The sequence below is a fragment of the Anabrus simplex genome, chromosome 8, assembly GCF_040414725.1.
Source record: "Anabrus simplex isolate iqAnaSimp1 chromosome 8, ASM4041472v1, whole genome shotgun sequence".
In the NCBI taxonomy this organism is placed as follows: Eukaryota; Metazoa; Arthropoda; class Insecta; order Orthoptera; family Tettigoniidae; genus Anabrus; species Anabrus simplex.
In genome coordinates this window covers 11,046,996-11,072,437 of record NC_090272.1, presented here as the reverse complement: position 1 = coordinate 11,072,437, position 25,442 = coordinate 11,046,996, and the positions used below count along the sequence as shown (strand labels likewise).

General features: G+C 40.5%; 1 protein-coding gene across 5 annotated transcripts in view; it reads right to left on the bottom strand.

Moving 5' to 3' along the window:
• Nucleotides 1–25,442, bottom strand: part of LOC136879003 (endothelial zinc finger protein induced by tumor necrosis factor alpha) — a 114,611-nt gene that overhangs the window by 80,057 nt on the left and 9,112 nt on the right. For 2 of the 5 annotated variants that reach the window (XM_068229013.1, XM_067152687.2), the window contains exons 1-2: nucleotides 5,922–5,985; nucleotides 4,258–4,372 (exon numbers count right to left, since the gene is read on the bottom strand). The gene's annotated coding sequence lies outside the window, so the exon portion shown is untranslated. Of the gene's footprint in view, nucleotides 1–4,257; nucleotides 4,373–5,677; nucleotides 5,800–5,921; nucleotides 5,986–25,442 lie in introns of those variants that run through there. The other 3 variants (XM_067152686.2, XM_068229015.1, XM_068229014.1) reach the window with 2 other exon arrangements.

The following is a 25,442-nucleotide window of genomic DNA, read 5'->3' as shown; positions in this document are numbered from 1 at the left end:
TATTGAACAGGTGGAATTAATAAACTTTAATATTTATTTGACTTCATGATAGAACACTTCCCTGTCTCAGCCCACTAGTGATTTTGAACCAACTTGTCCTGTCAACTTGTGTTTGCATGCACAACATTCCTTGTACACAGCCAGGATCATTTTTATTAATCCCTGTCCAATTCCTTTTTGCACTAGACTGTCCCACACTTTAGTCCTGGGGACACTATCATATGCCTTTTCAATGTCAATGAATGTCATCACCATATCATTCCCATACTCCCATTGCTTTTCCATTAGTTGTCTCATAATGAAAATGGGCTCTACTGTTGACCTTCCACTTCTAAAACCAAACTGATTTTCAACCCTCAACCTTATCCTACTTTCCAATATCCTCTCCATTATCTTAGCAACAAGTTTTTCAATACTTTCTTATTGCCTTTCTTGAAAATTGGGATGATTATTCCTTTTTTCCAATCCTCAGGGACCTCCTTATTCTCCCAGACACTCCTGAGAACTCTATATGTCCACTGGAGGCCTACAGTCCAGCTGCCTTTATCATCTCCACTGAAATTTCGATGATGATACTTCTTATTTAAAGGGGCCTAACATCTAGGTCATCGGCCCCTAATGGTACAAAATGAGACGAAATGCAATGACAATTTAAAAGTACAAAATTCATCCATTGACCAGAATTCAAAACGTGATGATGAAGAATGAATGGATGAATATGAATTTAAAACAATCAGTGGATCCGACCCGCAATGCCTCACCTTCCCAGAAACCATATGACTGACCAAGGGACTGCTTCCAAACCACAATCCAGAATCGATGATGCTTGTTGTCTAAAGGGGTTTAATATCCTGGTCAATGGTCCCTCATAATGGCACTTATCGCTATTAAAGTAGAATCATGATATTTCTTAAGTTGCGGTACTAATCTAAGGTAGCATCAACTCACGGTGTTATAAACATTATGGTACTACTCACAGGTATTGTACATCGTACAGGTAACGCAGACCTATGGCGTTTCTCAAATAACAGCACCACTCGTAGGCAACGCAAACCCAGAGTGCACCTCACATAGGTGTAATAATCACAGGCACTCGTACTATCCCGTGGTGTTCCTCACATAGTGGGTACAAATCACTGGCAACGCAGATCAACAGTGTCGCCCATATAGTGGTACTAATCACAGGTACTGGAAACCCACAGTGAACCACTTTCTGTTGCTACTAATCACAAACCTATTATGTACCTAACATAGTGGTACTACTCACAAGTAAAGGCGACCGATGGCTTTCCCCGTGAGATGGTACTAATCACAAGTAGTTTCATGGTTCTAATTCAGTCATACTTGGGCACTCCCTTTAGTCGTCTCTTACGAAAAGCAGGCGATACCATGTGTGTATCCTTCATCTGTGTCCCGCACCTGCAGGGGGTAGAGAGAGAAAAGAAGAAAAAGAAGGGATCCGTCACTTCAAAAAATGAAGTAACGGATGAAGAAAAGCAAGGGCCATGAACGGCGTGAAAATGAAAGACTCCCTAGGCTTCGAATGCTCTAATACCGTCGGGGTTGGAAAAGAACAAGAGTTGACCAAGGGTGGTTTGACAGGATAGATGAAAGTGAGGAGCCTGGCACAAGTAAGTGGAAGCAATGCCAGGATTCAGCTAAGGGCCCCGTGGTCGCCAACCCACGCTCCCAAGTTGAGAGCCACTGGGACCCCTTTTAGTCGCCTCTTACGACAGGCAGGGAATACCGTGGGTGTATTCTTCATCTGCGTCCCCGAACAAAAGGGGGTCACTGAAATGTCACCTATTGCAGCAGTTTTTCCATTCTTCATCTTTCTTACTGCCATTTCAATTTCACCAATTGTAATTTATTTATCCCTTTCTTCACCAACTAACTGCTTTTCATGGTGGTCCATTGAATGACTGTCATTAGCTCTCCTCTTCAGCAACTTCTGAAAATACTCTCTCGGTCTATTTCTATTTCTTCTGGCTTTGTTAATATTATGCCGCCTTCATCCTTCACAAATCTGGTGTTTTTGTTTCTTAAGATACCATACAATAATTTTTTGCTGCCCTGCATATCATCTCTCAATTTCTGTGTGAATAAGGACCAGCTTTTCCTCTTTTCTTCCTCCAGATATGGTGCCTCAGAGGATAACCGGAGATTACCTCAAGGAAATTAATAGTGGCACACTCCAGAAATGTTTTGAGGAAAGCCTGCTGAGCAACATGCTTGAACAGAGCATTATAATCATGGACAATAACCCCCTACCACTCCGTCATTCTTGACAAAAAACCAACAATGGCAGCTAGAAAGAATGAGCTGATTAAGTGGTTGAAGGATCACAATATTTTGGTTCATGATGACATGAGGAAGGGGGATCTCCTGCATCTTGTAAAACAAAACAAGCCCCAGTGCCCAGTTTATGTGGTGATGAAATAGCCAGGAGACATGGGCATAAAGTAGTTCGCCTTTCACCATTCCATTGCCATTTTAACGCCATAGAACTGATCTGGGCCCAAGTGAACGATTATGTAGCTGAGAATAACCGACTCTTCACAGTTTCGGAAGTTGAAAGACTTACTTTCGAAGCCATAGGCCGTATAAGTGCAGAGAACAGGAGCAACGCTGTGAGACAAGAAATCCGAGATGATTAAAGCTTGGAAGAAAGAAAGTCTCACAGACGATTATGTTGAAGACTTTATTATCTCTTTAGGGTCAGGTGAGAGTGAAACCTCAACAGACAATGACTCAGAAATGAGTGGTGTGTTCCCTTTGTAGGATTATTTCCTTCCTTAGGGGAAATTGAATCTAACATCAAAGCGAGCTCTTCTACATGGTGAGTAGAAATTTTATTTTTATTTTCTTATGTTTTATTTGTTTGAGCATTGACATATTTTTATCTTGTAGCCTCATCCTAAATGTGTTGTATATTATTGTTCATCTTATGTGAATCATGTTATGTTGTTATAAAGAATAATGACTGATTATGGACTTATATTCCAGTATATACATTTCCATTCATGTTGTGTATCGTAAATCAGCTGTTTGTATTCGTAGCAATTTGGCACCACCATCTGACTTCCGGTTAACTGTCGAGTCGAAACTCATAAAAATGGAACTATAGGTAAGGTACTATAGTATTGTATTTTTTTTTTTTGTTTGTTTCTGCTATCTCAAACAATTATATTAGTGGGAATGAAATTATGTGATGTGGCTGGTAGTTAAAGTAATTCATAGCGAGCTCGATAGCTGCAGTCGCTTAAGTGTGGCCAGTATCCAGTATTCGGGAGATAGTAGGTTCGAAACCCACTGTCGGCAGCCCTGAAAATGGTTTCCCGTGGTTTCCCATTTTCACACCAGGCAAATGCTGGGGCTGTACCTTAATTAAGGCCACGGCCGCTTCCTTCTCACTCCTAGCCCTTTCCTGTCCCATCGTCGCCGTAAGACCTATCTGTGTCGGTGCGATGTAAAACAACTAGAAAAAAAAAAAGTAATTCAATTTTCAGATATTATTGTGTTCACCAATCAAAATCATAAATCGTTATTCTAAATTCTTCATAATGATAACTCCCTTTACAACGATATTCTTTTTCTGTCCATATGGTACTCTTGTACTGATATTTCACTGTATGTAATAGTGATGTACAATGCCATGAAAATGAAAATCCATAGCCTGTTTCCAGTCATTCGATCGGGTCACGAATGGAATAAATGAAGCCCCCATCTAGCGGCGAGGACAGGAATTGTGCCAGCTGCCGAAGCCTGTCACCCTCCTCTAGGGCAATGGTTAATGAATGGCAGATGAAATGAAATGATAGTGGAGAGTGTTGCTGGAATGAAATATGACAAGGAAAACCGAAGTACCCAGAGAAAAACCTGTCCTGCCTCCACTTTGTCCAGCACAAATCTCACATGGAGTGACCGGGATGTGAACCATGGAACCCAGCAGTGAGAGGCCAGCGTGCTGCCACCTGAGCCATGGAGGCTCTTCGATGTATAATGCCATATACTTGGTAATAATAATCATCTTGGAAATCGCACTAGTCATCTTAATTTAACTAATAATCTGTTGCCAATGCATTTTAAAGTGCTTACTAATAAAAGAAAATAGAGTTCCAATACAATGCTGAATTCTTCACATGTATGTTTTCACATTTATGTTATTTTAATTCATTCTGACTCCTGAAAAACATATAACTGGGGTTTCACTGAAATACAAATTATTTACATCAAGTTATTTTTTCCTCAACTTACCAAAACCAAAATCTAATAGAGAACACAGGAAAAATGGTGTTAACGGTCAACTGCAACCATGTTTCAGGATACATTGCCACCACAGCCCAGAAGATCCTTGGTTTTAGAGACAATTCTGGAAAAGAAAAAAATCACATGGCTGTAAACTAATGTTGCTGTGTCAAGCTAAGTCATTGTTATTACAGGTTGAAGTAATTTTTTAGCACCTGAGGACCATACATTACATGAGCAGAGGTGAGATTCCCAAATTACAAAATTCTTAAAAACAGAAGGAAGTGGCTACGTTGGTAACATGACTGAATGTGAGAAATGTAGGAAAGAATATGGAAACATGATGGAGGTACAATGTGTTCAGTGTAACTATTAGTACATGATCAAAAAAGTTCACAACAGAAGTAGCAATAAAAAAGCACAACAAGGTTGCAACAAGTATAACAATATGGCAAGTTCTAAAGCAGTTTCACCTTAACAAGTTTCTGAAACTTAAATTCCATAATCTTGGCCAAAATGTGCCATCCATTAATTTATCACTTGTTTCCCGTACCTCAATCACAACAGTTAAGAAAATTTGTAAGTAAATTATGAAGTTTATAGCTGTTCTCCAACACCAAAATTACTTTCTCTGTTTTGATCTTTTAAATTACACTGATAGGCTCAGTTTTAAAAGGTGCTGGTGATTGCTGTTTTAAGATGAAGCACAGCCATCCTTTAAGACTAGGCAGATGTAATAATAGAAGAGGTCTGATTAGCTTTCAAAGAATGAAGGTATCGGCAAAAGGAAGACAAGGTCCATGAAGGGTGTGAAAATGAGACTCCCTAGGCCTTGAATGCTCTTAATACCGTCGGGGTCCAAAAAGAACAAGAGTTGGCCAAGGAAGGTGGGATACGATAGATGAAAGTGAGGAGCCTGGTACAAGTAAGTGGAAACAATGCCAGGACTCAGCTGAGGGCCCCGTGGTCGCCAACCCACGCTCCCAAGCCGAGTCCCTTTTAGTCGCCTCTTACGACAGGCAAGGGATACCGTGGGTGTTATTCTACCGCTCCCACCCACAGGAGGAATAGTAGTAGCTATCTGATCCCATTCATCTTAACCGATGTTCGCCTTCGTAGCTGCAATCAGCGGTGGTCCGGGTTCGATTCCCGGGACTGCCAGAGATAAAAGAATGGCAGGAGATCCGGTATATGGCTAAAATATTGCGTGCAGCTCACCTCCATTGGATGGAGGAGTTGTGTGAAAAGACACCACCTTAACGAGTCCAGAGGCAATGCAACATACCTCTCGTGTAGTAATTTATTTTACTACCTATCAATAAAAATAAAACAGTCCTGCCTTTCTTAATGAAAATTTGGGGAATGGGTACCTAACCATTTCTTCAAAACGAAGGAACTTCAAACCTCAAGAAACTAAACGTAATATTACCGAATGAAGAATTCGTCCTTCCAGGTATTGTATCATTCCTTGCACGTTATAAAATTTTAACTAAATAGGATACTGACTTATGTGCGAAGATGACAACACAACAGTACGTCGAAATTTGTCAAATCTCGTGACAAACTAATAAACAGTGTTGCCAATACATAAATCTTTTCTCCACTAAATTTTGAACTGAAGCGAAAGGGCATATATCAGCTATTTTAATAGAGGAGATTAACTCAACACTCACCACTTTCAGAAGAGGAGACCATCATATTCTGTATCAGAGGTGGGGACGGAGCGAGTAATACCAAATCGTTGCCTACGTTATAATACAAGGCCTGGAAATAGAGCCCGTAAAACGCTATGGAAATGGTCACACTGAAGTTCAATGCCGGACCGCTAGGATCGCTTTCTTGCCCCCCGGTCTACCAGGTTCGCGCCTGTAAACCTGTTTATTAACTGAGTTGTTTGTGAATGTATTATGTATTCGTCTGATATTAAGCATTCGCAGTTCCAGTCGTGGTTTATTCACGAGAAATTAAATTAAAGGTAGTGGAATTTCGTTTCACAAGTTTCCAATGATTGTTCAATGTTCGAAACATTATACAGAGGAAGAATTACGCATGAGATACGACTTCAAGCTGATGAAATTAGGCTTCTGTTCCTAAGTTTTGATCCGAGTTACCGGCACGTCATAAGAATTGGGCGATCCCAAAATTTATCACTGGACTTTTTTTATAAACAATGCTACCGTGACCGGCGATCATTTGAGAGGCCTCTTCAAACTCAGAAATCTTAAGTTAGGAATCCAACCAGAAAAAATAATTCGCCCAACAAATTTTAGAGTATTTTCCCCTGAAACAGTCTCTGGTTTGAAAAGTATGGAGGTGGTAGGTTCCGATAGCATTAAAAACAGTTTAAAATAAACGATTTGTTTTATGGAGCATTTTATGAAATTCTTTGATGCGCATGACGTCTGCAACACCTCACATGAGGCATGTTCCAGAAATGAGAACAAACGAGCATCTTTTAGTACTAAAGATGAACGCCTCAGTTGGTTAATGAATGATTTCCTGTCATATATTAAGAAAATTCAAATGCATTCAGAGAAAGTAAAAAAGATTCATGGGGGAAATGTATCAGGCATAGATCTTGACTACCCAATCCACTGTGGCCTGCGTAAAATACCTCAGAAGTATACATTTGCATAATGCATTGACAAGGAACCTAACAAGGATGAAATCGAGCCCTTCTTCAGCTACCTAAGACGCCAAACGGAAAAATATAATTATGGTTAGTGTGGCAAAAGAACAAACAGACTGTAAAGGCTGTTTAGAACATATCTCTTCTTCAGCTACTCCAATTCCAACATTGTGTCTTATGTCCGACTCGTTGGCTGAATGGTTAGCGTACTGGCCTTCGGTTCAGAGGGTCACGGGTTCGATTCCTGGCCGGGTCGGGGATTTTAACCTCCATTGGTTAATTCCACTGGCCCGGGGGCTGCATGTTTGTGCTGTCCCACATAACACTGTCATCCACCACAACAACACGCAGTTACCTGCAAATGGCAGATGCCACCCACCCTCATCGGAGGGTCTGCCTTACAAGGGCTGCACTCGACTAGAAATAGCCCTCAGATACCGAAAATCATCGTCTGTGGCACTTCTGCAGTGAACGACGGAATTTGTCACCTCGGCTACGCAGTACTTGCCCTGAAGAGAGTTACCGGTACTAAAAGGTGATTTTTTTTTCGAAGGGCATGTTCAACAGTGAAATTAAGCGTAGTAAGTGTAAAGACGAGAAACCACATCTTTTTCTACTATGAAAATTTGTGAGACCTCTATTAGACAACATTGCTTCAAGCCACTCAAGTAGAAGACAGAAAGTTTTGAAACTTGATAAGAAGCCTCTCAAAAGGAAAGTTTTGAAACTTCAATCACATATCCAAGCCAATGCAGCACCGCTCTATAAATAAAGAACTGCCAGTACTCGCAAAAACATTCAGTTCTTTTTATTTAGGATGTAATTTACTTATTGACATATACGGCCATGCGAATACATGGGGGCAAGAACGTGATCCTAGCGGCTGAATGGTGAACTAAGATGTCACACGTTTCCATGAGTGCATTTCAAGGCCTTGTATTATAGCGTAGGCAACGTACCAAATACTGATACCGATGAGTAATCCGGTTGTAGCGGTAGAGCGCACCACCGATCCCCTCCGCTTACAACTGCGAGTACTCGCGGAGGACCTGAGCACAGTGTAGCGCACAACACACGTACGAAAGTACCTTATTCAATCTGTGTGTTTCGAATGTACGTATACATTTCCTACGCTTGTTATGTTTTGTAGATAATGTAAAGTCTGTTAGATTATATTTGTGGTGTTAGTGTGATATTTAAACATATTCGTAGATAGTAGTTATATTTTTAGAATATTTAAAGGAATTTAAAGAAATTTTTACAGAACGTTGTTTCACAAATGCCACGAAAACCGTCGGATGCCTGGCAGTTTTTTGACATCACTGATAATAGGAAACACGCAAAATGCAAGTTTTGTGGCCGCACATATAATATAATATAATATAATATAATATAATATAATATAATATAATATAATATAATATAATATAATATAATATAATATAATATAATATAATATAATATAATATAATATAATATAATATAATATAATATAATATAATATAATATAATATAATATAATAAGTGTATTTATAGAAGCATTCTACTGATAGCTGTTTGGCATTGGGACGTGTAGTAGTATGTTGTCAGATACGTTTTGTAATCATATTTGCAAAGAAGGACATTCCAGTCAACGTTCATTTACGTAATTACTTTTGTCATTCTGTACATGAAATTATGTCAGTGTTTTTCATTATATTCTCATAAGATTCTTTATATTCAGGTTATTCTTCTCATTAACAGTGTACCGTATCACATGAACTTACGAAATAATTGTTAATACATTACTTTTCTGTTAACTTCCAATCCCCTTGTATACCAACCCTTTCGGTAAGTGTGCGCCATACTTTGTTTCACTATTCGAATGAGTTACCGGTAACTATACGAGTTACTAACATTTATTCCACATACTACCTCCTACTCCTTAGCAGTTACGTATGTAACAATTATAGTGAATATATATGCAGTTATTTACAGTTGTTACGTTGTGAGAGAAGGGTATTAATAGGGGGATGCAATACCTTCGCAGTGCCATACCTATAACGTGTTTAAACGTCCCGCGTCATGACATTCACTCGGTAGTTCACTCGGTACTACCGGGTGATGACGTCACAACAACTGCTCCGCTCCGTCCCCAGCACTATTCTGTATTCTCCTTCCCGCACTATATGCTCACAAGAAGCAGATGTGCTGGGTTGAGGCGGTGCCTTCCAGATACACAAGGCCGGGAAATACAGTACTACTAACTAGACTCGTCCTCGAGATACTTCCGGCAAGTGCCGCTAGAGTTTTCTTTACTGTCCTATCTCGACCGCTTATTACAACACGTTCGCATATGAAAAACTATAAAAATTCATTAAAACTAGTAATTTCAGAAGGCAGCAAATAGACATGAGATCAAAGATAGACCAAGAGCAATTGTTTGACTTATTTTCTACAACGTATTTCTTACAATATGCTTAAACGAAACAAGTAATTCACGAAAGAAGCAGAGAAATCTGATAGCGAGTTTGTCACTTCTTACCGATTCCTTGAATTGTCCCTCGGAGTATCCGATAAGCGGATCGAGATTGCGGTCATAAATAACTTTGGGTTTAATCGCCCTTTATCCAATTATCAGCGATCCAATTTTTTCCTCCGCACATCTGATATTTTGACATTCGTATTGAAGCTGCTGTTTGGTGAGCGATGTTATGCCCGTTACGCAAATATTTAACGTCGTTTCACCGTATTTCTCTTTTTTCTTCCCGTAAAATTAAATTTGTGTTCGCCTCTGTGGTGTAGTGGTTAGTGTGATCAGCTGTCACCTCCGGAGGTCCGGGTTCGATTCCCGGCCCTGCCACGAAATTTGAAAAGTGGTATGAGGGGTGGAACGCGGTCCACTCAGCCTCGGGAGGTCAACTGAGTAGAAGTGGGTTCGATTCCCACCTCAGCCATCCTCGAAGTAGTTTTCCGTGGTTTCCCACCTCTCCTCCAGGCAAATGCCAGAATAGTACCTAACTTAAGGCCACGGCCGCTTCCTTCCCTCTTCCCTGCCTGTCCTTTCCAATCTTCCGATCCCTCCACAAGGCTCCTGTTCAGCATAGCAGGTGAGGCTGCCTGGGCGAGGTAATGGTCATCCTCCCCAGCTGTATCCCCCGACCCAAAGTCTGGTGCTCCAGGACACTACCCTTGAGCGGTAGAGGTGGGATCCCTCGTTGAGTCCGAGGGAAAAACCGACCCTGGAGGGTAAACGGATGAAGAAAGAAGAAGAAGATAAAATTCGTTCCAACAGGAATAAAGCTCCTAAATGACCAATTTTAGCATGCTTTTCAATTTGGTTTGCTTTTTGGTAAAGTTGAGATACCGTAAAACTTTTTTTCTGATTTCGTTACCTGTATCCTACTTCTCAATTTTGCAGATTATTTTCTGTAATGTGGTATTTAATTTTTTTCATCTGTATATTTTTTAGATTTAATAGAGATACTCGTAGACTTTTCTTGATATAGAAACGAGACTTGTACTCCTTTTTCGTTTGTGGCTGACGTATGAAGATATGGTATGTTCATCGTTATCTGAATCGAAACTTTTAGTAAATTTTGATGGCAATACATCATTTTTGGGAGCTGGACGCTTCCTGCTTTTGACATTTTCCTGGTTGTGAACAGAATACACAATGAAAACAGAAGGCAATTTGATTGATGTGCTTACACTGAAATCTGTTTTATGAGAAGAATTGCTAGGCACGGTACCTAAAGAGATCCTACTATATCACTTTTCCTACAAATAGTTTGCTTCCATTTCTCCCTTAAACCGCACTCGGGAGGGACACTATGGAACGTCAATTATCATGCATTTTTAGTGTCATCCGAAATAGAGAGGTACACAACAGTCCACATTCTTCTCAACCTCACAGACACTCACCGATAGAAACAATATTCACAATAAATTGCACAAAATCAACACAACGTCACAATTACTCCGCATATCACAATGTTAAAGTCCGCCAAGAACAGGACGGAAACCTGACATCCAGCGGCCAAACCGTGAACACGGTCGGTCCGCTTTTTCAGCGACAAATTAGTAGCTATGTCCCGGCCTTGTATATCTCGTAGGCAACGGTTGAGGCGATGCCTACGAGATATACAAGGACGGGAAGTGTGCGCTAGTTCTGAGCATAAAAACCGTCCACAGCCAGGTTCGCAGTGCCGACGCCAGATGTCTCGACATTGTGCTATAGTTTGCATGTGCCGGAGTGTATTAACATATGGAAAAAAGTGGTTTTTTTTCATACGTTTACTTATAGATTTCACTTACTGTTAGTGTTCAAATGAACTCCAAGTAAATTTCATATATACTATAAAATATGGTATATCGTACAGTAAGTCCAATTAGCAAAAAAAAAAAAAAAAGGGCGAATTAGGAGCATTGATAATATTAGAAAGTTGCAGAGTGAAGACACAAGTGTAACGGCACAGCCAAGATATCATACCAACACTCGTTAATGGCAGTACCTTTCCATTCAATTTCCTTTCCATTAGGCTGTTATGAAATACAATACGATTCCATAAATAATTTTGTTTTACAGAACATCAGTTCATATACAGTTGCTTCTCACCTGGACGGAAACAGCTCTACTGGCCCGTCAAAATCTTACAGTGCGGTTAGGTGCTTGTACATAAACAGCAGGAGTATCCGAAACAAACTTGAGGAAATAGAAATTCTGCTGCACATTATAGGCCAGGTAGATATATTGGTTGTGATAGAAACTTGGGTAAAAAGTGAGGAGGCGAAATACTATAATATACCAAATTATATAAGCTACTTTTCACACAGAGACGGCAAAGCTGGAGGTGGCTTAGGTATTTACATTTCGCACTGTTGGAAAGCAAATCTGAAAACGAATTGTGAACTTGATCATAGCTTGATATAGGTTGAAATTTATAGGGATAAATTTAGTAGTAGTAAATATAAAAGTATTGATTTAATTGCGGGATATAACCCAAATAGTAATAATGCCATACCATTTCTAGCATCCCTCGAAAATTTTCTAAATAAAATAACTAACAATTTATGCCTATTTTTGGGTGACACGAATATTGATATCTTAACTAGTGACCAACTAAAAAGAAAATACATGAACCTGCTTTCTTGCTATGATTTCAAGCAATGCAATAATGTATATCCAACACGAATATGTGATACCACAAGCACTTTAATAGATCATGTGTCTATAAATAATTCTGGAATATATTATTATTTATCAAATGTTGGTAGCTACCGTATATAAGTGACTACAATATATTAATATTTAATATTCTTTTGCCAAATTCTATATCTCCATCACAATCGCTTGAACTGAAAAGGCTGAAAGCAACTAATGTAGACCAAAATAATTATAGACCTGAAAGTAGTAATATCACTGAACATAACACAAAAGTCATAAACAACACTACTAGTAGAATTGACATAATGTATAATTCCTTTATTGACCAGCTACCCCTTAGTACACAAAAACAGAAAGCACAAAGTTATCGAACACAAAGAACTGGTAGCTTGCCATGGATATCTTCTGAACTTCTCAGCCTTATTAAGCGACGTAACATTTTACATGCAAAACTTAAAAATCCCACCCTAAAGAATAACATCAATCTCAATCAGGAATATCGCAGGTGTAGAAACAATGTGACAAATCTGAAAAGGAGCTTAAAAAACAAATATTACTCTGAAAACTTTACAGTTCATAACAAGAACCCAAAGGAAACGTGGAAAATAATCAATGATATCATACATAACAAAAAAAAGGCGATAACTGTACATCTCTAGAAATAGATAACGTACCGGGCGGTACACCTCCGCGCCGCTAATTTAAAATTTGCGCCAATTGAAACTCTCCTACTGGAGGAAGCCTGAACTTTAACTACAGCGCTAATTTTCAAGTTTCTCTGAAGATGTCACTACTTGGAAATTTTGAAGTTTCTGAACTGGGTTGTTTTCGATGTATTTTTGTTTTGCCTGTAGTAAGAAGTGTGGACATTCTCTTCCAGATGGCACTACTGAAGAACTACAATTGTGCACCCTAGTGCGAAGTGAAAGAACTATGTTTTTGGAGAAATTTTGATTTCATAAGTTTGGTCTTTGTTAAATTTCTTTCAGTCATTGTTTAAGTTGGCAATATTAACCCTTTCTTTCCCCTTGTTTTGAATTTAGCCAATCCCGAATTTCTTTAATTAATGTATGACCAATCAGGCGTATCTTCTTCAACTTGGATATGTTGCTTAACCCTAGCCAATAAAATTCTTGTGGGAGGGTGTTCTCATTCCTGAAACGCCTCGACCTTTCCGCGAGAGTATATAAACTGCTGATTTTCGGGTCTCCGCGCCACTTCAGTAACAGCTATCAGTGTGTAAATTACGTAGCAGGGGGCGGGAAGCGCCTCTTTCTTCGGGCAGCAGTTCAACCACAAGGTAATGGCCTTTTAATAACTTCTTTTCTTGCTAGCTCAGCAGTTTAACTCTCGGGGCAGGTCCGAAGCCTTTTCCATGTAACTTTCCTTTAAAATGTAAAGACACTCGGTATCAATTCTTCCTGTTTTACCTACAAATTGGGATAGAGAGTGCTTAACCCTTTCGAGCTCCCACTCATATTGCTTTGAGGTGAACTTATTTTCTCAACCGTTTCTTCCATTCTAGCGTAATGTAAATTGTCTTCTCATATAAGTCACCTCTTTAGTATGGGATTAACCCTTGCATTAACGGCCTAGTACCAAGTAGGTTTTAAACAAAATGTATTAGGAGTGCAGCTTCGCCTCCTCTCAAATTGGTATTGTCGAGGCCATGTAATATTTCTGTTTCTTCACTTAATAGGTCTCAGTAGGTTGGGTATCTTTTTACCCCTGTGTCTATGTCCTTGGAGGACAGCTTGAAAGTCGAGTTTGGTGTGGCCTTTGATAGGCTTAAACTTTGAGAGCGGATTGCGCTTTTGAAATTGATTTTTGGTGCCTCGAGGAGGCTTTATTTTGTAATTGGGAGTAAGTGCTCCTGAACATGATTGGGGTCTTCTGCCCCTTTGTCGAATCTTGTTTTTTGGGTAAAGTTGGAATAATTGCTCAAGAATTGTGAGTCCGGGGCTCGAAGCCCAAATCGTGTGAATACTGTAATTGTACATTTGTTGCCTTGCTACTCTGTACCTGCCATTCTTGTTATTTCTTGATTTTGCTAAGGAAATATAACCTTGTTAAATTTTATCTTAACTTTAATTTCGTATTTTGAGACCTGTTCACCCCCGCACCTTCTTTCACCTCTGCTGTTCCACAGATACCTCGGAACAAGTGGTAGCAGAGCGTGGTTGAATGGGTCTCAATTTAGCCCCTTTTGACGGCTAAACATTGCTTTGATTACAACTCTAACTATTTTCTCAGTTGCTGGAATTTTTGATTTTCCCTTTTTCAAAATTGTTCTGTCATCATGTCCGGCCCTCGCGAGGTTCCTCATCCTTTCTATTTGCGTAAAGAGGAATTAATTTACGAACTATCTCTCAGAAATGTTCAATCTGGAGGCACGGTTGCAGTCGACTCCAATAAACTAAAAGATTCCCTTGATTTGCCTATTACCATCCCGACTTTGGGAGAGAAAGAGATTTACGATGCTCTCTCCACGATCAATAACAATACTACTGAGCTAGCATCTGTAGTTAGTTTTTTTTGAAGTAAGTGATCCATCTCCTAATCAACTCAAAAGAGTACAGGCTAGGTTGTACCACTTTTATAATAGGGTATGTGATCTATTGTCTCTGAAGTTAAATGACGTTCAGGGTAAGGAAGCTAGCGTCCTTGCCGAAAACTTGTCCCAAATGTCTAGTAAGGTTAGTCAGTTGTTATCTGGATCTGCCATCCCTAAAGTCGACCAACCTATGGTAGTAAATACTGTTAGTGGGGAGGACTCCTCGAAAGAGGAAGGAAGTAGTACTGAGGCGACTACCCAACGTACATCTGCCCCATTAGAAACTATGTCAGATCGTCGCAAGTCCATTCCTCCCTTTGTGTTAAATAATGCTCCTTCCGAATCTGTTTCTCCGCCACTTAGGCCCCTTCCTACTACGTCTCCGGGTTTCAGCAGTTTACCCCATCCATTAGCAATGTTGCTCAGAGGTATTTCTAAGTTTTCTGTTAACACTACCAGTGACGTTATTTCATTCTTAAGGTTTTTAGTTGAATTTCAGGATCATGCCCTTGTTTTTTCTCTTTCTCCATGTCAGATTTTGCAAATCATCTATCCCTATGCATTTGGTATTCTCTCAGACAAAATAGTAAGAGCCATTGCCGAGCAATCATCTATTGAAGACTTCCACGCCCAGTTGCTAGCTAACTTCATTCCGGCTAGGGCAAGGTCCTCACTTATTCAGAAGTACTATTATCGTGTACAGCGGTTGGATGAAAACTTGGCAGATTTCATCCAAGATATTAAGTTTTATACTAGGGTGTTTGCTCTTCACTTCCCTGAAGATCAGATTGTACAGGCTATTGTGGAAGGTATTTCACCATCTTATAGGTCATATTTGTGTTTCGCGGCGTGCCCGCAAATCTTCTCTGAACTTGAAGCATTGGCCGTCTCAGCGGAAGGAGTTAGATACGCCGATTCCTTGCGTGTCGCGAAAGAACCCCTCCTTCTTTTAGTAATTCTCGGCCTCCACCTCGCCGACCAGTCACGCCCCGTAAATGTTATGCTTGCGGGTCGCCTGACCATCTTCGGAACACGTGCCCATCAATCAAGTCTAGTGGGACAAGGAATGGAGCAGGGTCATCTCAAGGCTGTTTTAAATGTGGGGCTTTCTCACATATCGCCAAGAATTGCCCAAATTCGAATAGCACCCCCTCCTGCTCAACTTCTGGTGCAAATTCCACCAATACCAATAATAAAAAGTGACTAGTGGCTTCGGCTGAGTCGAATAATCCATCTTCCCGAGGCTCAGCCCCTGGTAAACAGGTCGAAAATGCAGGGAAAACTCAATCTTCAGATTCATCTTTTGAATGCCCCAAAGAATGTCTTAGGATTGCGGCGGACTCCCCAGCACCCGTACCTTTTCTCAAAATTGAGTTAAATAATGAACCTGTAACAGCTCTCTTAGATTCGGGCAGTGTTTGTTCAATTATTTCGGCTCAATGGTATTCGAAATTGAAATCTATTTGTAAACTTCCTGACTATTGTTCATCGTCTGTTCAATATGTTTCGGCTAATTCTTCTCCATTAGAAATTTTAGGTTCCTCATATGTCAAAATTCGCATTTTTAAATTTACTTGGAAAATTAAATTATTTGTGGCCAAGCACTTGTCTTGCCCCATAATATTGGGAGCTGACTTCATTTCTCACACCGGTCTAGTGCTCGATCTTCAGAGTAAGTCGTGCACATTCAAATTTGCTTCCAATTGTAAAATCCCCTTGTTAAAGTGTAATTCTGTATCATGTTCGTCTATTTCGCCTACCCAGGATGAGATGTTGTTAGATCTTAGACATCTACCTGAGGAGCAGGCTGATAGTATTCGTAAGTTGTGTCAGTCGTTTCCAGAGGTGTTCTCTGATACTCTCGGTGTTACTGACCTTATTGAATACAAAATTGAGGTCACGGATTCGATTCCGGTCCGTTTTCCACCTTATAGGCTATCTCCACCTAAAATGAAGGCTCTGAAAGAAATCATTAATCAAATGTTAAAGGATGGTATTATTCGGCCCTCTAAGTCAGCGTATTCATCACCTATTTTTCTAGTCCCGAAACCCCAAGGTGGCTTCAGGCCTGTCCTTGATTATAGGGCTCTCAATCGGAAGGTGGTGTTACAATCTGTGCCCCTTCCTGACCTTCATTCTTGTTTTCATGGTTTCGTAAGGCCAAGTTCTTCACCATCTTGGATTTGAATCAGGCTTATAATCAAATTCCCCTAGCTGAAGAGTCTAAACACCTTACAGCGTTTGCCACGGACTGGAATTTGTATGAATACAACCGCGTGCCTTTCGGGCTCCCCACGGGAGCAGCTGTATTCACTAGATTGCTAGATAGGGTCTTCTCCCATATCAAATTCGAGTACTTGTATCACTATCTTGATGATGTCGTCGTATTTTCGGAGACTTTTGAAGAACATCTTGATCATCTGCGAGAAGTTCTCAACCGCCTTCGTAAGGCCGGGTTAACTGTGAAGTTGTCCAAGGTTGCCTTTGCTAAGCCCTCCATGTCATTCCTAGGCTATATTGTGTCACCTGATGGTGTTGCAGTCGATCATTCTAGAACACAGGCCACCCGTGATTTTAAACCTCCTAAGGACATCAAAGGTATCGCCAGGTTCATTGGTATGGTGAATTTCTTCAGGAAGTTTATTCCTAACTTCGCTAATAGAGCGGCGCCCTTGAACCTTCTTCGCAGGAAAGGCATCAAATTTGAGTGGGGACCTTCTCAACAAGCCGCTTTTGAAGATCTTAAATTAGCTCTCTGTAATGCCCCTGTCCTTGCTATGCCCGAATTCTCGAAGAAATTCATCGTCCAAACCGACGCGTCGTCGTCGGCGGTAGCTGCAGTCCTTCTTCAAGAGACTGAACTAGGGAGGCGACCCATCGCCTATGCATCTAGGACTCTATCGGCTCAAGAAGTCAAGTATTCCATCTATGAGCTCGAGGGTTTGGCAGTCTTATTTGCCTTAGAAAAGTTCCGTCTCTATCTGGAACATGTCAAATTCGACCTGGAGACGGATAATCAAGCCTTAAGCTGGGTCTTAGGTAGGCCGCGTCGTACTGGTCGTATAGCCCGTTGGGCCATCCGAATTTCTGCCTTCCAATTCGATGTCAGGCATATCAGAGGTACCGAAAATGTTGTCGCAGACGGACTCAGCCGTGCGTTTTCCAACGATGTCGAGACCCATGAACCGGTCGATAGTTCGTCACCTCCCGAGTCCATACTATCTGAGGTTAATGCCATCTTAACAGATGCTCCCATGCTCTTTAGGGACATTGAGAAATATCAACGTGAAGATCCGACGCTGGCTCCGATAATGGAAAGCCTTTCTTCTGGGGAACATGTTGTCCCTTACGTACTGAGGAATGGTGTGTTATGTTGCCCTTCGAGGCATGATAAGATGATGAAATTTGTCGTTCCAGCTGTTCTTGTGCCTATGATCTTCAAGTACTATCATGAGAACCCATTAGGGGGGCATCTAGGCATCTTTAAAACTCGTGAAAAGATTCGTGAAAGGTTCATCTGGAAGGGCATGGACGGTGAAATTCGTGAACTAGTAAAGGCTTGTAAATCCTGCTTGCTTAGTAAACCAACCATGTCCACCAAGGTAGGCCTGTTGTTTTCTCATCAAGGGTCGCGCCCTATGGAACGCCTGTATATTGATTATGTAGGACCCTTCCCCCAGTCAAAGGGGAATGCCAACAAGTTCATCTTTGTATGTGTAGATGGTTTTACAAGATTTTCCTGGTTATTTCCGACTAAGCTGGCTACCGCTCAGTCCACCATTACTTGTCTAAATTCAATCTTTGCTTCTTTTGGTCCGTGTCAATATATTGTGTCTGATAATGCTAAGGCTTTTACATCTAATCTATTTCGTAAATTCTGCTTTGACCTGTCCATCTCTCATGTGACAACTTCTGCTTATTACCCTCAACCATCTCTGGCTGAACGGGTTAACCGTAATCTCAGGTCCGCGCTTATTGTCTACCATCACGAAGATCATTCTAGGTGGGTCACGTCCCTGCATTGGTTAGCAGGGTTCATGAATCTCATAAGTTTACGCCAGCTTCGCTGATGTTCAAGTTTGTTCCCAACACGCCGCTCTCTAACCTCTGGTCTCTGAGTGACATTCTACCTGAGACAATAGATCCAGATAACATTAAAGATCTTTGGAAGAAGGCTAAAGCCAATCTTAAAGTGTCTCATGAAAAGGTTAGGGAAAGATATGATCGTGGACGGAGACCCACCAATTTGAAGGTAGGCGACCAGGTGATGGTCAAGAATTTTGTTCCCGCGGGCAAGCTTGCCCCCAGATTTCATGGGCCGTGTATCATTCTCGATTTCCTTACTCCCGTTACATTATTGTTAAGTAATCCAGCCACCGAGAGGATATTTAGGGTTCACCTGTCGCAGGTGAAACCTGTATAATTTCTGTGCTAACTTGCTTCATATAATCTTGAAAGAAATAGGAAGGTTATATTTTTTGAGGGGTTTCACTTTTAAGGCCTTCTGCCCTTTCAATAATATTTTTTATATTTAAGCATTTATTGTAAACCTTCCCCCGATCAGTTAAACTGCCATCCTGTCCTTACCATGGCCATTAACACGCTCCCGTCTCCTGCTAACATAACACACAGTGGCTTGTATATGAATTGAATATCTTCACGCCGCTGACCCCTCAACCTCTCCACAAAGCCTGTGCCCTCAAAAAATGATGATGGTCCAACAAAATTCTGCCGCTGAGCTTTAATGTTTCAGTGCCCCCGCAGCAGCGCGGCGCCGTACCGCTACTGAAGCAGGGTACGGGCCCGCCCTTCTCTAGTGAGGCCAACCAGTGTACGGCGAGCCGGAGTCCTCCTCCCGGCCAAGGCTGATGTGCGGCGCACAACCTGTAACTGGCCCGCGACCTGCATGTTCGCCGCGGGCGCGGCGTGCTTCAACTCCACTACTCCTCTCATAGTGCGGGCGAGCGGTATCTCAGGGTACTTGAGGGGTCCGAGCGGCCTCCTCTGGACACAAGCAGCAGCGGCCGGTCTGGCCGTCTAATTTGATCAACCTTGGATATATGTAATCAGCTACATGGACATTTAACATCCACAATTACTACAGTTTTTAATCCAACTGCAATATCTGGTGGACTTAGAAAATTTTTCCTCAACTTTAAAAACTAAAAGTTCCCTGCTGATTTCAACCTCTACAAGCACAAAGACATTACTTCAAAAGCTACTACAAGAATCTGAAACTGGATCCCATCATTTACGATTTTTTTTCTTCTGCAATTAATGTCTATATCAACATCATAACTTGAACTTTGTTTTCAAACAAATTTGATGTGTTACCCCTTGGAGGAACTTTTTTTTGGGGGGGGGGAGGTCTGTACCGGGCGGTACACCTCCGCGCCGCTAATTTAAAATTTGCGCCAATTGAAACTCTCCTACTGGAGGAAGCCTGAACTTTAACTACAGCGCTAATTTTCAAGTTTCTCTGAAGATGTCACTACTTGGAAATTTTGAAGTTTCTGAACTGGGTTGTTTTCGATGTATTTTTGTTTTGCCTGTAGTAAGAAGTGTGGACATTCTCTTCCAGATGGCACTACTGAAGAACTACAATTGTGCACCCTAGTGCGAAGTGAAAGAACTATGTTTTTGGAGAAATTTTGATTTCATAAGTTTGGTCTTTGTTAAATTTCTTTCAGTCATTGTTTAAGTTGGCAATATTAACCCTTTCTTTCCCCTTGTTTTGAATTTAGCCAATCCCGAATTTCTTTAATTAATGTATGACCAATCAGGCGTATCTTCTTCAACTTGGATATGTTGCTTAACCCTAGCCAATAAAATTCTTGTGGGAGGGTGTTCTCATTCCTGAAACGCCTCGAACTTTCCGCGAGAGTATATAAACTGCTGATTTTCGGGTCTCCGCGCCACTTCAGTAACAGCTATCAGTGTGTAAATTACGTAGCAGGGGGCGGGAAGCGCCTCTTTCTTCGGGCAGCAGTTCAACCACAAGGTAATGGCCTTTTAATAACTTCTTTTCTTGCTAGCTCAGCAGTTTAACTCTCGGGGCAGGTCCGAAGCCTTTTCCATGTAACTTTCCTTTAAAATGTAAAGACACTCGGTATCAATTCTTTCTGTTTTACCTACAAATTGGGATAGAGAGTGCTTAACCCTTTCGAGCTCCCACTCATATTGCTTTGAGGTGAACTTATTTTCTCAACCGTTTCTTCCATTCTAGCGTAATGTAAATTGTCTTCTCATATAAGTCACCTCTTTAGTATGGGATTAGCCCTTTCATTCACGGCCTAGTACCAAGTAGGTTTTCAACAAAATGTATTAGGAGTGCAGCTTCGCCTCCTCTCAAATTGGTATTGTCGAGGCCATGTAATATTTCTGTTTCTTCACTTAATAGGCCTCAGTAGGTTGGGTATCTTTTTACCCCTGTGTCTATGTCCTTGGAGGACAGCTTGAAAGTCGAGTTTGGTGTGGCCTTTGATAGGCTTAAACTTTGAGAGCGGATTGCGCTTTTGAAATTGATTTTTGGTGCCTCGAGGAGGCTTTATTTTGTAATTGGGAGCAAGTGCTCCTGGACATGATTGGGGTCTTCTGCACCTTTGTCGAATCTTGTTTTTTGGGTAAAGTTGGGATAATTGCTCAAGAATTGTGAGTCCGGGGCTCGAAGCCCAAATCGTGTGAATACTGTAATTGTACATTTGTTGCCTTGCTACTCTGTACCTGCCATTCTTGTTATTTCTTGATTTTGCTAAGGAAATATAACCTTGTTAAATTTTATCTTAACTTTAATTTCGTATTTTGAGACCTGTTCACCCCCGCACCTTCTTTCACCTCTGCTGTTCCACAGATACCTCGGAACAGATAACAAGATAATTACAGACAGTCAGGAAATATGTGAATCATTAAATTTATATTTTACAAATATTGCTAAAACCCTGGCTTCAGCATTCCCTCCCCAGAGCACTGAAACACTTGCGGTTCCCAGTTACTTGAACTCATTTTACCTATATCCAACTGATGAAACAGAAGTAAGATCTATAATATCAAATCTAAAAAACAAGAGTAGCTGTGGGCAGGATGGTATAACTGCCAACTTTCTAAAAGAATTCCAGGATTCTTTAAGTGGGATGCTAACAGACATCATTAACGAATCCTTGGCATCTGGTACATTACCTAATGAGCTAAAAATAACTAAAGTAGTTCCTGTCTTCAAGGGTGGGGACGGGAGGGATCCTAGTAACTACAGGCCTATCTGTATTCTTTCCATAATCTACTAAATATTAGAAACTATTGTTAAAAAGAGACTTCTCACTTTTTAAACAAAAATAATGTCTTTTACAATGCACAATATGGCTTTCGTGAGAACTCTAACACTGAAATAGCAACCGTAGATCTCATAAATATGCTGCAAGAGTTAATAGATTTTAATAGTTTTGCTGGTGGGTTGTTTATAGCTCTAAAGAAGGCCTTTGATACAGTGGACCATGAAAGACTGTTAGCTAAATTAGAGAGAGCAGGAGTTCGTGGTGTTGCATTGAAGTGGTTTGATAATTATTATCTGTCCGATAGAAAACAGTATGTAGTGCTGAATAACTGTAGGAGCTCAGCAATTAGGGTAACCCATGGCGTTCCACAGGGGTCAGTATTAGGGCCGATTCTCTTCCTAGTCTACAACAATGATATTGCAACTTGCCGTTTGAAAGGACGTATCACACTGTTTGCTGACGACACAAACTTGTTCTATACTGGTTGTAATATAGACTCCATTGTTAAGGATATGCAGGAAGACCTCAATATTCTGTGCTTTTGGTTTCAAGCAAATAAATTAACTATTAATGTGCAAAAACTAATTATATGATAATGACAAAACAAGGTCAGAATGACATCCCACACAGTAAAATATATATGCAGAATACTGAAATAAAACTAGTTAGAACTGTCAAATATCTTGGGTTGGTGACTGATAGGAACTTGAACTGGACAGACCATGTTGAATACATTACTAAAAAGATCACACCTGTTGCAGGAATTTTAAAGAAACTTAGTTATCTTATCCCACAACATCTTCTAAAACAGATCTACTACTCTTTAATTCATAGTCACCTACAATATTTGAATGTAATCTGGATGCGCTGTAAGAAGTCTGACTTGAATGAGCTAATGGTAGTACAAAATAGAGCTGTTAGAAATATACTTAATCTTCCCTACTTAACACCAATAAAATATCTATACCTAAGTGCTAAAATACCACCCCTAAGCATGAGTGCAGAATTCAATACAGCTGTACTCATGTATAAAATAGAACATAAATTTATACAACACAACACTACGTATAATCTGAATTCTGAAACCATCCATATAGTACTAGGCATGAAAATGACTTTGCCTTATACAGTGTTTGCTCTTATAAATATGGTATAAACAGCTTGAAGTTCTCTGCGATCCAGTTATTTAATAACATCCCTGCGGAGATAAAAACAGCACCAACTTTGGCAAAATTCAAACAAAGAGTCAAGCATTATTTTTGGGAAAAGTACAGTGCTGTTTAAATCAAAATATCAGTTGTCATTTAAGGCATTCTCCCAAACAATCTTGCAAACTGTCCGGAACTATTCTTGTACCTCTACAACTTTTATGTTATGTAAATGTAAATACTCTGTAATCTGTTCTTGTACCTCTGCAACTCTGTGTGATGTACATATACTGTAAATACTCTGTAATCAATTCCTGTACGTCTGCAACTATTATGTTATGTAATTGTAAATAATCTGAAATCTATTCTTGTAATTCAGCAACTCTTATGTTATGTAAATGAAAATACTCCATAATCCATTCTTGTACCTTTGCAACTTTCATGTTATGTAAATGTAAATACAGTCAGAAATAATTCTCTGTAATCCTCATATTGATGATGTACGTATTTTATATACTGTAGGCCTATGTGTTTATATGTTCAACCGTTTACTGATTATCTTATATACACAAACTACATTTTGATGTGTAAGTGCCCGCCAGTATGTAATGTCCTGTACAATTCCTATGTATGAGCCTGCAGGCTCGTTGGAATTAATTGAAATAAGTGAATGAATGAATTAATGAAAGAATGAATGAATGAATGAACAAGTGGAGTTTTCAATCATTTCCAGCCGATCCAGCTTTAAAGGAGAAGTGAATAATTGCTACATCCGCTCAAGTGGGAATTAGGTTCGCTTTGGTTGCCTGGGACGTCATCCAGAGTCTGTAGTTTACATTTTAAATATTGAGACTTCAGTTTATGGGTTTCAGATTCATTAGATCACTTCACTGCCTCCGACTACCACATCAAAAGACACGAATTAAGCCATGTTGGCTTTTCGAATGGAAAACAAAACTAGAATAACATCCCTCATTAAAGATTCCGCTGTGGGTGGGGGCAATAGAATAACACCCGCGGTATCCACAGCCTGTCATAAGAGGCGACTAATAGGGGCCCAGGGGCTCTGAACTTTGGAGCGCGGGTTAGCGACCACGAAGCCCTTAGCTGAGTCCTGGCATTGCTTCCACTTGCTTGTGCTAGGCTCCTCACTTTCATGTATCCTATCCGACTTCTCTTGGTCAACTCTTGTTTTTTCCGACCCCGACGGTATCAGGTTCCCCAGGCCTAGGGATCTTTCATTTTCACGTGGTCCTTGTCTTCTTTGACCGAAGTGTCGGATCCGTTCATAATTTCCCTCAGATTAACGTCAAATAGAGGACGGTTGCCTAGTTGTACTTCCTCTTAAAACAATAATCACCATCAACACCTCACCTCATGAAAGAAAACTTCCATTACGAAGCCATGAATTTGACATGCGTGGAGGAAACGGTAGGATCCCTTATCTTAGATGAAATGACTATCAAGCCTAGAGTACACTTTAATCGTAATCCTGATCAGCAACAGTTCTGGAAATAGGCCTACTTGATGTGACGCTCGAAGGTAAGCTAACTAATCAATTGGCGATTATTGCATTTTCTTTCAGATGTACAATTTTTAATAGGCCTAAAATGCCTGAAACTTTTTTGCTATTGGTTTTACGTCGCACCGACACAGATAGGTCCAATGGCGACGATGGGATACGAAAGGCTAGGAGTGGGAAGGAATCAGCCGTAGCCTTAATTAAGGTACAGCCCCAGCATTTTCCTGGGAAACCACGGAAAAACCATTTTCAGGGCTGCCGACAGTGGGATTCGAACCCACTATCTCCCGGATGCGAGCTCCTAACCGCACGGCCAACTCGCCCGGTAGTTTTATATTATCTTAGATGCTGTTGATATTAAGAATGACGCCATGCCTTTTCAGAAAAACCTGTCTCACTGGAGTTGTCTTCGTTGGCCATGATATGTGGAGTACTTGTTCGAGTTGCGGAGGAAAATGTGAATCATGCTTGTGACAGATATCCTCGGCCACTACTGAGTGTGCCTCATTAGGATGAAAGATCGTTGAGCATTACGCTACCCCTCAAAAAATGTGTTTACTTCCTGCAAACTTTGTTGAATTTTACACGTCACTCATTACGTTATCTGGGAAATACGAATTTAGTTTTAAAACTTAACGTTTTTGTTGTTCCTAAGTTCACTGAGGCATTCAAATGTGACGAGTGTTATCAGAGAGTACTGACGGCAACTCTCGTTACAAAACTTTTTAAAACCAATACTCGACAATGAAGCTCATACAATTACAGATGACCATGACTTGGAAAATAACTTCAGGACTACCAAGAGGTGTTGGACAAAGCCCTTAAGTTGGAAGATCTTAAAAATGTGAGTGATACGAGTAGTGATCATGGTAAGTCATTTTTAATGTATTACTTTTATTAATTATCGCACTTGACTTCGCCAAAAAT